General features: G+C 37.1%; 1 pseudogene across 5 annotated transcripts; it reads right to left on the reverse strand.

Moving 5' to 3' along the window:
* Positions 1 to 2,796: 2,796 nt before the first annotated feature.
* On the reverse strand, positions 2,797 to 6,993 carry LOC104603046 (ESCRT-related protein CHMP1B pseudogene; annotated as a pseudogene). 5 transcript variants are annotated; one of them, XR_016068667.1, is made up of 2 exons: positions 5,795 to 6,993; positions 2,797 to 3,877 (listed from the first exon to the last, which is right to left on the reverse strand). The product of XR_016068667.1 is annotated as an ESCRT-related protein CHMP1B pseudogene, transcript variant X5 (transcript). The 5 variants fall into 5 exon arrangements; XR_016068666.1 differs by having other exon boundaries at positions 2,797 to 4,685; XR_016068665.1 differs by having other exon boundaries at positions 2,797 to 4,699.
* Positions 6,994 to 12,483: the final 5,490 nt, after the last annotated feature.

Raw genomic sequence — 12,483 nt, forward strand, 5'->3', positions numbered from 1 at the left:
CATATATGCATGTCTGAACTCTTAATTATGTGCATCTCGGTGGTTCAAATGTCATTTGAGCCTCGGATTTAGCCTTATCAATGCATTTTTGGGATTTATATGAATTTTCTTATTCGTGCCTGTCCAAATGGTATCGTGATACATATCCTACTACAAGTATGCTTTGCAAAACTAATATTTTGAACCTTAAGCACAGTTAGGAAAAGCTTTTTTTTTTTTATCTTCTTCTTTTCTTGTTTGAGGTGATCATCAAAAAAGTATTTGGGGCGTCAGGCCATATATAAATTAAAAAAAAAAACATTTAGGCATCTAGCTTGTGATATAGTATACTGTTTTGTTCTTTTTTTTTTTGGGCCCGACAGACCATCTCACCCCTCACCTGCCTCTCACAATCTCCAGTCAACTCTGTTAACTTACACCAGTAATGATTTGTCCAAGTCTCCTAAGATCATGACTGCATCAGTCAATCTGTTTCTTTATCCTCTGTATTATGGTAACTGGGTCCATGATCATTCGACTAAATCCATGCTCATATAAGGGTAATTCATTGGCTGAAAACCTTGGATCTGTTTGCAGAATTCTCAGTAGATGATCTGATTAGAAAGTGAAAGGAAATTGCAAATTCAGCTTCAGTCAGGAAGGTCTTAAGCTCCTTCTGGATCCCCCACCCCACCTCTTGGTTTTACCAAACTGAATTTTGATGGCAGCAGCATAGGTAATCCAGGGCTTTCTGGAATAGGGAGAGTTATAAGGGATGAAAAAGGGAATGTGTTAGCCTTGTTCTCTGGTCCAATTGGAGTGGGAGACTCGCTGAGAGTTGAGATATTAGCAGCTCTGGAAGGGGTTTCAAAGGGCCAAAGATTTGCATTTAAACAAGATGATCATAGATGAGTCAGTAGTGAGCTGGTTAAAAGAAGACAACACTAGGAATTCGGTTTTTTGAGTCCAGTTGTAACTGATTTTGTATTTTGGGTATAGATTGACAGTTGTGGGGAGTTAAGATACTTTAGCTTCCCTCTGTTGTATTATTTTCCTTAATCATTTGAATTTTCTGTTATTGATCAAAAAAAAAAAATCATTCCTATCTTCTCTTAACATGCAAACACTTTCTCTGTTATTAGCATCACTATGTCCTCCTTCTTGTCCCTGCTTATCTCCAAGTTTTATCAAGGGTTCATTCTAAATAAAGCAACATTGCCCAAATTCCCAAGTTGCACTGCACTACAAACCAGCCTTTGCACTTTGCAGTTGTGCAATCACATGAAAGGTTAAATGTGTTGTTCATCTCTATTTCTTTGGTAAAATTGAAGATTAGTTGTTTCACAATGAAAAACAATTCTTTGATTGTGAAATTGTTTTTCATTGTGAAACAACTAATCTTTGATCTTTATTTTCCAAGGAACGAAAAAAAAACAAATCTTAGATTGTTGCATCATGATAATTTGAATTTTGTCTTTTATGCCATCATTAAAGATGCAAGGTCTTGACTAGAGACAGATAAGAGTCATCACTTGTTACAAGGGTATAATGGTAGGTTACTTTCCCTGTTATTCCTTGCACATGTGATAAGTCCAATTTTGGTTCATTCAGTTTGACGGACAACTGCATGCTCATTCAGCTCATTAAGACATATCATACAGTGATAACAAATATTGATCAACCATGGCAGGTCCCCCCAATCATGTTTGGATCTCATCATAGTTGTTAGGGCATATACGCAATTCTAAACAACAATGGATGCCTAAGCAATAGAGCTTTACAAGACAAAAGTTCAATTCTAGGTTACTTCCCTAGTTTTACATACCAATCAGCATGTACATAAATTTGATGAAAAAAGGGAAATACTTTCTACTAATAGATTGATTTTCCTCTCTAAACATAGCATATCATCATTATCTAAAAGACAATAGCATTTGAAATCTATTAATTTAAATACTTTAAACATGAAACTATAGTATAATAAGTATTTAATAGAGCAATTTCATGTCTAATTAACAACTCAAGAATGTTATAATTAAAAAAAAAAAACATAAAAATTTAAAGATGAAAAGTAATGAAAGTAGAGAAATAAGAAAGGGCAGAGCCCCACATCTATTTTGTTCTGTTTAATGTAAGAATGAGAAAAAGTAGTTTTTGAAAAAAAAAAAAAAAAGAGAAGAAGAATAAACCCTTTATCCTTCCATTCTTTATTTCTTTTTCTCTTCTCAAAGCCCTTGGATCTTGTTTATTTCAATAGGAAACCCTAAAACACAGTACACAATTATAAATAATATATAATATACGACAGAATGTAACAATGTATATGTTACAGTGCAATCACAGTAAACGTATTATAATAAGGCACCTTATATTGTGATTTTTGTGGCCTAGACGGGTGCACCTTATCACCTAGGCAGCACCTTGTTTAGCACAACTTCCCTTCTCAAACAAAAAGGTCCCTCAACCTAACACGACACAAGTGGAAGTTGGATTTATTATAACAGCTGAACTGGTCTGCAAGATTTAACAGAATTTTGTGAAAGAAATCCCCAGTCACGCCTACCAACCTACAAATATTGAACCCAAACAAGATGTTGAAATGCAAAACATAGTTGGGAGTTGGGACAAACACGTTACAGATCATGTTAAGCAGGTGCTTATGCATAATTAACCTTGAACACATTCTGATCCAATGTGAAATCGTTCACCCCAGCATACTAATTCATGGAAAATCAACCCACAACCAAAAACTAATGGGTCAACTAACATATCCTAGAGGACCTAAACACAAATTTCTGATAACAAGAACACAAGAAGTGAAAGAAACAAATTATTTCAAAATCAACCACAATTCACAAATCTCCCTAACCAGTAAAAATGACAACGCACATTAAACACCAAATCCAATTGAAAGTCATTTTTTTCTTTATCTTTGTACAGTATATCTGTATTCTTACACCAGATGTACATGTTCAATCCAGAATTCATGACAATTATTGGCTAAGATTCATATATAACTCCAAAAACTATACACACTGAATTAACATAACTGGGAAAAAGATGCCACAAAAGCTAGGAACAATGTAAAGGAGAGAGATGAAGAACCAAGGTTGTCACCCTCTGGTCTTGAGCTCGGCGAGGCGCCTGGACAAATCATCTTCAGCAGCCTTTTCCTCTGCCTTAGTTGAAATAGGACGAGAGCCTGGCTGCGGAAGTCCAACCGAGACCTCCAAACCGTAATCATCCGCGACTTGCTGCATCAAACTATTAACCTCCGCTTCAGGCGTGGAAAGAGAAGTGCTTCCGGCCATGGAACTCTCCATAAACCCGGCCTGAACCTCCATATTCACGAACTGCTTCTCGAACTGGTCCATCGTCTCCGACATCTTCTGAAGGTTCCCAGACGCAAGAGACGAGTCGAGGGATCTAACAATGGAGCCCATGGATTTGGTGATGGTGGTCATCTTAGCCTGCGTTTCGAGGCGAGAGACGACGGCGTCGAGGCGAGAGGCGAGACGGAGATAGTTCATCTGTTCGGTGCGCTTGCGAATTGCGTTCTCAGCATAGATACGAGCACCGTCCATGTTTCCCTTCTCGATGGCTTTCTTGACCTTGAGTTTCTCGGATTTCTCATCTCTCTCGCACTTGCGAGCTTGACGTTGAAGGCTCTTGGACGTGAATTTGAGCTCCATGATTTGGTTCATTAGCTTCTCTGCGTTTCCCATGACGAATCGCGATGGATTATTGATGGATCTGTGTGCTTGCTGCTAGGGTTAGGATTTGGGTGAAATGCGATTCTTCTGATCTTCTCACGTAAATCAAATGGGGATGCCAATTCAATAGACGCTGGCTTCTACACAATAACAATGAAATGGATCGCGATCCTCCTTGCTTGATCCTGATCGTCCAGGAAGCATTCATTATTTTAGGTCTAATTTGGTGTAACCAAATCCAAACCGTCCAATAATTGGTGATTTGCAGTTATACTGTTTTTGATAAATCGTGGCTATTTATTTCTACGCAAGTTGATATTTTAGCACCCATCCAACGGCCTGTGTGAGCATGGAACAATTGAAAGCTCTGTGCTCCGACTTCTTCGAATCTCTGCCGTTCTGCTCGTGCTCGCATTCGCAACTAACTCATAATAAACCGTTGTCAATGGACTCCGAAAATCTCAAGTGTCACAACTCTCAACCCTCAACCCCAATTAAGGCATGAATCATGATCGGGTAGTGTGACGAAAATTTAATGGTAAATTACGCTTATGGGTTAGTTAAATGACTAAATGTATTTTTACTGTTTAAAAATTGACTGACGCTATTTTTACTGTTTTCGATAATTGATTAACACTTTTTTTACCGTTATTATTCCGTCAAAAATCGTACAAGTGATGTTTAAAAACCCAATATTACCCCTCCCTCATCCCGAATTTACTTTTAAGAGAAAAAAATACTGTTCATCGTCTCTTCCAATTCTCGGCACAGCGGCACGACCCTCTCCACCTCCGACCAGGTCCCTTCCCCGGTCTCTCTCTCCTCTTCCCTCTTTCTTTCCCCCTCTTCTTCTCTGTGAAAATTCTACTAGTTTCACGGACCATTTGCTTCTGTCTTCGGTTAATCTGAATCTGCAATTTCCCCAAACAATCGAACCACATCCTTTTCCCGTTTCACAAGTAAGGGCCTTCTCTGCTCTCACTCTCACCTTCACTTAAGCACCCACGCTTAACATTCTGATGATGCGCAATCCGCCCGGTCTTAGTTGTCAATGACCTTGCCTCTGAATCGAATAGCGGGGACCTGAAACGGAGGAGATGAAGAAGCTCTAGGGAGAACCCGGTGTAAAGGCTCCGAAGCTTAAGTTAGAATCTTTCGAAGGCAAGATAAACCAGATAACGCAAGGTTTGCATACATCCTCTTTGGGGGTAGAGCGTCTTTTATAACCACCTCGCGCATTCACTCCTAGACTCCTGTCAGGTCGGGAATGAGTATTTACGTGCTTTTGCCAGTCTGGGCGTCATCGCCTTTGCTGGGGCAGAACCGTCACTGCTCCTTTTGTCGAAGCCGTCTCTGTAACTCGAGGCAATGGTGACAGGTGATGGTGGCAGGTGGCCGTTGGAAATGCGGCCGTCAAGCGTCAGATCCCAAGTCAGTCAGGTGCGCCGCCCCTGGATACAGACTCCTTCGGTGTCAGATACGGCGTGGTTCGTCCAGTTCAATGCTCCGGAAGCGAAGTGCCTAGAGTGGTGCGTAAGGCAAAGTCTCGAGTTTGGAGAAGGGGAGGCCCCGAATTGTCATAAGACGGGCCCGTTCGGGTCTCTGCTTTGTGTGACGGGGTCAAAAGGGAGAGTTTGGGCTCCTCGCAGGGAGTCCGATCACTAAGTAGGGAGTTCGGGCCTCTTGCTAGGGAGTTCGAACTCTAGGTAGGGAGCTCGGGCACTAAGTAGGGAGCTCGGGCCTCTTGCTAGGGAGTTCGAGCTCTAAGTAGGGAGCTCGGGCCTCTTGCTAGGGAGTCCGAGCTCTAAGTAGGGAACTCGAGCCTACTGGTCCCTTCCCTTTGGCATTTGTACCCTCAGTATGCTGTCTTGAGTTCTGAGCTGCTTGCCTTTTTTGCCACGTGTCGTAATTTGCGAGGTCGGGCCAAATCTTCCTTCATCAAATTCCATATTATCATCAAATAACAAGTTATCATCAAAAGGCACGGAATAACGTAGCAGAAATAAAGTGAAGCGGAAATAGAAGAAAGCAAAGAGCGGAGAAAATTTTGGAAGAATTGAAAAGGATGAAGAGAAAAGGAAAGAAAGGGAGAAGAAATGAACCTCGGAAGCCTCGCGAGCAATATAAAACGTCATTTTTGTATCTTGCAATCAGTTCCATATTACTTCACAACCAGACGTTTGAGGCAGACATTAAAAACAACCGATGAATTGATCAACAAGTGTACAGAAGCCGCTCCTTGGAAAATTAAAAATTGAATCCCCCAATCGCCTCCACAAGGCGATCTCTTCCTCTTTTATTCAAGCAAGGTCCTCAGATCTCTCTTTACCATAAAACTCGAACAGGAATCATAACAGGAACCAGTCCGATAATTTTAAACGAATCAAACCACGAGGCTCAATCGAAAGTTAGAAACCAATAATATCTCGATAAAAGTCCAACTGTTTAAAACGATTTTCTCCTATCCGGAGCGGGAAATCGGCTTGAACCGAAGGTCTAAGCTTCAAATCTAATGATAAAACACGCGATCGGAACAGAGAAACGCTTCAATGGCGGAAGGTTGACGAGTTTTTTGTATACAAAAAGTTGAAAATAAAATATATCAGCACAGAGCACTCTGTCTCTACCTTGCTCAGTCCTGAGTCTTGACGAACGCGGGTTGAACACGGATCGACGGTTGAAAAATAAAGAAAAGATCGCCGCTACGCGACCCCCTTAGGAAACGAAGAGAGGTGTAGGCTGAAAGAAAGAAAGAGGGGAGACGGAGAGAATGGCCAAAGACTTAGCCGCCGCTGCTAGGAATTGCAGCGGCGGTGGCATTGATGAAAAACCCAGCCTACGTATCCGGCAAGTTCTGGCACGTCAGGAGCTTAAGCAAGTAGCTAAAATCGTATCCACTGTTAAAGGTCATCCAAAGCACGCTGTCGTTCAACACAATTCCAGAGGACATGAGGAGCTCTCCGAACCGATGCGCGTCGATACCCTTCTCGTTGTTCTTCTTGAAATCCATCCCGCTCTGGCGCAGCAGCTCGATTGAGTCATTCGCAAAAACATCCTCGCTAGCTAACATTGAAATCACGAAAGTTGAATTGCAGTGGTGTGGGGCGGTGATTGCAAGACGAAGAGCTTCACCGGCGTTCGGAACTTCGGATGGCTTTAACAAGAAGAAGAAGGAGCACGGTGAAAGCCAACAAGAAAAAGAGAGAGAGAGAGTTAAGAACATCGGATGGCTTTACCCTGGTTTTTTTGGATTAAAAAGTTAAGAACTTGTGTGATTCAAACGTAAATCTCTATACGGTATACACGGTGCTTATATACTTTATTGGGAATCGGAATTGAAATGATTTATGTATATTTGGGTCAGATAAGAATCAGAATCAGAATAAGTTGGAAGGGGAGTGCTTGTCCATTTCCTCAAATGAAAGAATATTATTATTCCAGCAAAAATGGGATTTAGGATGTACAACCACACAATTGAAATAGGAATGATCCAATTTTAGATCCCTATTCTCAAGAATCAAATGTGTTTTTATATACTTTATTGTTAAAACATGATTTGACATACCCACTATTAATAAAATATTAGACCAAAAAGAAAACGAAAGAAAAAAAAAAAAGACTTCAAATGAATGAAACTCTCGAAATTATAAATACTTGGAACCATGCTTTGGGTGTACAAGTACAAATTTTGGACCCCAAGCATAATTGTTTAGTGCAATTCCAGTAGAGCCTTTGAGGTGCAAAATGGTCCCCTGCCCATGCTTTCAAAAATTGACATTGTATTTGTCCTTCCATCCATCCATAATTAGGTATGACCCTAAATTTGGTTAGTTATAACCCGATTGACACTGAGGCTGTATTTGGCTTGATTGAAAGAAAAAATAAAAAAAAAGGAAGTCTATGATACCATGTGGTCATCATTTTTATAATATCAAACACAGCCTTAAGGTGACCGAAATCAATCCATGTATAATTCTGCGCCCCAATTGGATCTAACAATCCATTAATATTAGTATGGATCTATTAGTTATTATGTTTGTGTGAATGTTAGGTATTTACTAAACAGTCATAGGTCTCGTTATCATCCCAGACTTCTCACTCACATAAAAATTATTTCAAAGTCATTTATTCATGATATACAATTTCAAATTCATTTTTAATTTATTTTATTAATAATATACAACATTTTGGTCATTTTCTATTTAATGTATTAATTATGATGTTAATAATATCCTAATCCAATCTGATTCTAATGGCCAAAATTCAATTCAATTCAAATGTAGAAATATCCAATATCACATTTCCTGCAACCAAGAACCCTTAATAATATCCAATATCACATCAATTGGTATTTGGTTTCAAACACTGGTATATTTAGGGTTGAGCATTCGGTTTATTCGGTTAAAAATCAAATTGAATAAACTGAAATAATAAAATGAAAATCGAAACCGAAACTATTTTTCAATAAAACCAAAATAACCAAATTATGAAATTTAATATTATAACCTATAATATATATTATGAAATTTAATTTCATTATAATATATTAATATATAAATATATAGCAGATTATATATTATATAATAAATTTTAGCTAATTTGACTTTTTGGTTAACCGAATTTCTAAATCTGAAAACCAAAACCAAAAACTGAAATTATTAAAAAATGAATTAACCAAACCGAATTACCCAAAAACTAAAAAAGCTAAACCAAAAAAAACTGAAACCGAAATTTTCAGTTCGATAATTTAGTATTAACCGAATAATGCTCACTCCTAGGTATATTCACATTTCACTTTGATTCCATTTTATGAAGATAAATATTTTATTTCGGTTTTATATGTATTTTATGAATGCATGCGACCAGAGTCATGGGAAAGATGGTTAACTGTAAAAAGTTGTCTAAGTGGGTAACTTGTATATCTATGAACGAGGTGTTTTGATGCTTACTGTGGGCAATACAAAGCATTGAGCAGATATGGGACCTCTAGGTTGGTCATATATTGAATGTATGGAACAACCTCCCTCGTGGTGCTGGGACCTCTGTAAAATCAATTAATGTGAGAATGTGGGTTCAAAGTCTGAGAGCAGCTTTTGGCCTTTTACATAAATGATTACAGAAAGCAAGCTTGGTCCATTTAGTTGGAGAGGGGAAAAAATGCCTAAAGGTTATAAGTGGAGGAGGTTTTTCAAATTCGACATGTAGATAATGGGACCTAGCAACCATTATGTTTTTAGTACTTCGAGGAGCCAGATTTACCACCACATTTTAATCCCAATATGAAATGTTACCCTGTTGATTTGGGTTGGATTGAATTAATGAACTCTAAGGGTTAAATTTAGAATAAAAAATAATCATATTTTATATTAAGAAATACAATTCAACTGAAAGTTTTAGGGGTATTTGTCAACGTGTGCGATTTTGCTTTTTTCTTTTAAATAGAAGCAATTGTTACATCACCAAATACATATAAGTTTTATGATGAGACAGTTGCTTTTGTTGTAAAACAACAAAAGAAAAACATTCCTAATTTTTATTGAAGATTTTTTTTTTTCATGAAAAATATCTTAACTCTTGCAATGCAAATGGTGGGTCCTGGAAATTTAATAATATATGCTAATGCAATTAATCTTATTGTTTAAGATATCAAATTGAAAAAAAACACATAAAGAAATTCAGCTAAAATGTTTTTAAATATCAATTATATTTAAATGCAACACTGTTGGCAGGGGTGGAGATGGTTCCGATCATAATTTAATCCAATCCGAAATTTGATCCTATTTTATCGAATTCAGGTGTATCCCTTTCAGATTTTCAGATTGGATCGGGTAATAGGATTCGATTAAAAATTGAATCAGAACCTAAATCACTCCATATTCGATCCGGTATACATACATACATACATACATACATACATACATACATACATACATGCATATGTTATTTATTTATAAATATGTTTATATCATTTTTTATATTGTTTATTTTTAACAAAAAACATGTATATATATATGATGAGAATAGTTAAAAAACATTAATATTTTTTTTGTTTTTCTTAATATAAACTGTTAGATTTTCTTTTTCTTTTAGTAATTTATTAAAATTTTTAAAAACTAAATCGGATCGAATCATATTTAGATATCCAACATCCTTAGCGGGCTCAATTCGAATCAATTTTTGTAAGATCCGGCCGGATTGGATCTATGGTTGTATTAGATTGGATAATACCCCTCAAAAAAAAATGAAGAATAATAAAAGTAAAATATAAAAGAGGAATTGGTATTATAAGAACAATATTTAAGCTAGCATGCATGCTTGGGATGGGTTGCTTTGATCTCAACTTCTGAGCTGCCCAGGACCCTCACAACTGGATCAAGTGATATGGAATTTAATTTCCTGGTGACTACCCACCAAAAAAGAGAAACGAAACAAATAAATAAATTTAATAAAACCAAATAATATCACAACAAGAAGAAAATTGGAGTTTGGAAGTAGTTAAGCAGTCAACTACAGCTTTATATTAAGACCTCTAGTTTATATGTATAATGTAATGCAGATTAGGTTATTTAATTTTTATGATCATTATAAAAGTAGATATTTAGATGAAATCAAGGCTCAAAAATATCTTATCATATGTATTCTAGCGTATAGATAGGTTTTCAGGATTATGGAGACTCTAAATAATGAGAGTTAGGTGAGTGACATATCCATTGTTTTAAATGTTAAAAGCAATTTTGTGTATAGAGAGTATTGATACGTTAAACTTTGGTTAAGAGGGATGCCTCCTTAATTACCCCATAACTGATTCATGCTTTTAGCATTCCCTAAATTTGATTTATAATAATGTATTAAAAGGAAACGTTTGTTTTATATGGGCAGTAGTCATGTATTTACAAAACTGAACGGTCTGTGTCTTCTACACTTGATAACAATGACAATGATAATATATATATATCATCTCTCATCTTACCAGTGTTTTCAGAAGTCACAAAGGAAAGAAAGTGTTTCATATAAGATTTGTCTTAAATAGAAGCAAAGTCATTTTAGGGTTTCAAGAAAAACTATTTATGGTTTTGACAATATTAGGATGATGGGTCATCAGTTTCAGATGATGATTGACAGGTTCAAATGTTAATTAGCCAAAACCAAAACGAAACGATTCCCATTGAAGGTCATTTTCAATTTTCTTTTTTTTTTTTGGGGGGGGGGGGGGAGAGCCCACTTGGTGTACTTGAACCATTTGCTCTCTTTTTCTCTACATGCATGCGGTGGTTGTGGAGTTTATCTAAAAATTGGCCATGTTAGGCGCCACTGTATTAAATTAAAATGATGAGAGGCTCTTCAACCAACAAACATCAAGGTCACATACAATGAAACGGCACTACATGGCATGAAACCATTTGTCTGATTCAACAAAACCCCATTAAATATTCACTACTGTTCTTTTGAAAACAACCATTAATACTTAAAATATCAGTTCTTCGTTCAGATAAAAATGTCTGTCTGTACGAGCCATAAAGGAATCATCAAATGTAAGCCCAAGTGTCCATCTTCCTCATTTTTTTTTTCTTTGTTTATGGGTACAACTGGACTGGAAGGAAGGACACAGTCACAGAAATGGGAAGTAGCCCCCTCACTGAATTCAACAATCTCAACTTACTTGAGGGGTTTGGAAAGAATTGAAGAGGGTCACCCCATAACCCATTAATTGTACCATCAATTTGGCTTGCCAAAATAGGCAATCAGATGAACTGTCTGCTCAAAGAAGAACATGGACTGATGTGCAATATATGTTTTATAATAGGTACATCTGAACCTCTATGGGACATCAGCCTTGCGGTTTTATGCAATCAATCATTAATTTGGAGTCTCCTTCAACAGTGGTGGGCTGATATCAGACTTTCATGACTGGGCTAGACCACTTGAAGCTGTGGAAGCTAGGAAGTTTGTGTCCTCATATAAACATTCCTTCTTTGCTGTTTTCTTCCCTCTTAAACATAGGTTGTAATTCTTGAGAGAGAGAGATTATTTTTTGGAACAGACCACATGGAAATGGTTATTACCCAACTATCACTACTGCTATTAGTCTTAATGTTTGAACAGGACACACCCATTAGCATTTATTGAATTAGATCCTCATGTTGCTTGGTTATTGGTTCTAAATTCCTCTTTATCAGATAAGACTAGTATTCTACCCATAATATCTAGGAGAAGTTGAATTCCCAACAGAAAGACAAATCCATGTTCAACTAAAATACATCCCATAGTGTCATATTCCCATGTCCTTTCCATCATCTTAGCTGATGGTGTCAAAATCATCTGTTGGTGAAAACCAGCCAATTAAGCAAACCCCAATTTTATTTTGCACCCACTCTTCTTTTTTTTTTTTTAATTTCCTTTTTTTAGGAGAGGGGTGTTTGTTCTTTTCCTCCTCCTTAGTGGTCTGAAATCACTATTATAATCCTATGTTTTGCTCAACTTCTTTAGTCACCGCCCACTTGTTCTTTGTGCATATGTATCTGTCTCTCCTGTTTGTTTAAGGATTCATCCAAATTCCATGACAATGTTTTGGAGTTGGTCATATCTGAAGCCCTCCATTTCTTTTTGGAATTTATCTCATTCATAATGTTGGCAGACTCCCCTTCCTTCACGCCTTTGGATCTCAAAGTTCAACATCTATACCTAAAAATTCACATTAGAACAATTTGCAAAGAAAAGAAGAATTTTAGAAATAGAGTTATTTAAGGAATCACATGGTGAAGCTTTCTTTGGTACTAATCTTTTTTCTAAA

This window comes from Nelumbo nucifera, chromosome 4, assembly GCF_055504915.1.
Source record: "Nelumbo nucifera cultivar China Antique chromosome 4, China Antique-T2T, whole genome shotgun sequence".
NCBI classification, from domain to species: Eukaryota; Viridiplantae; Streptophyta; class Magnoliopsida; order Proteales; family Nelumbonaceae; genus Nelumbo; species Nelumbo nucifera.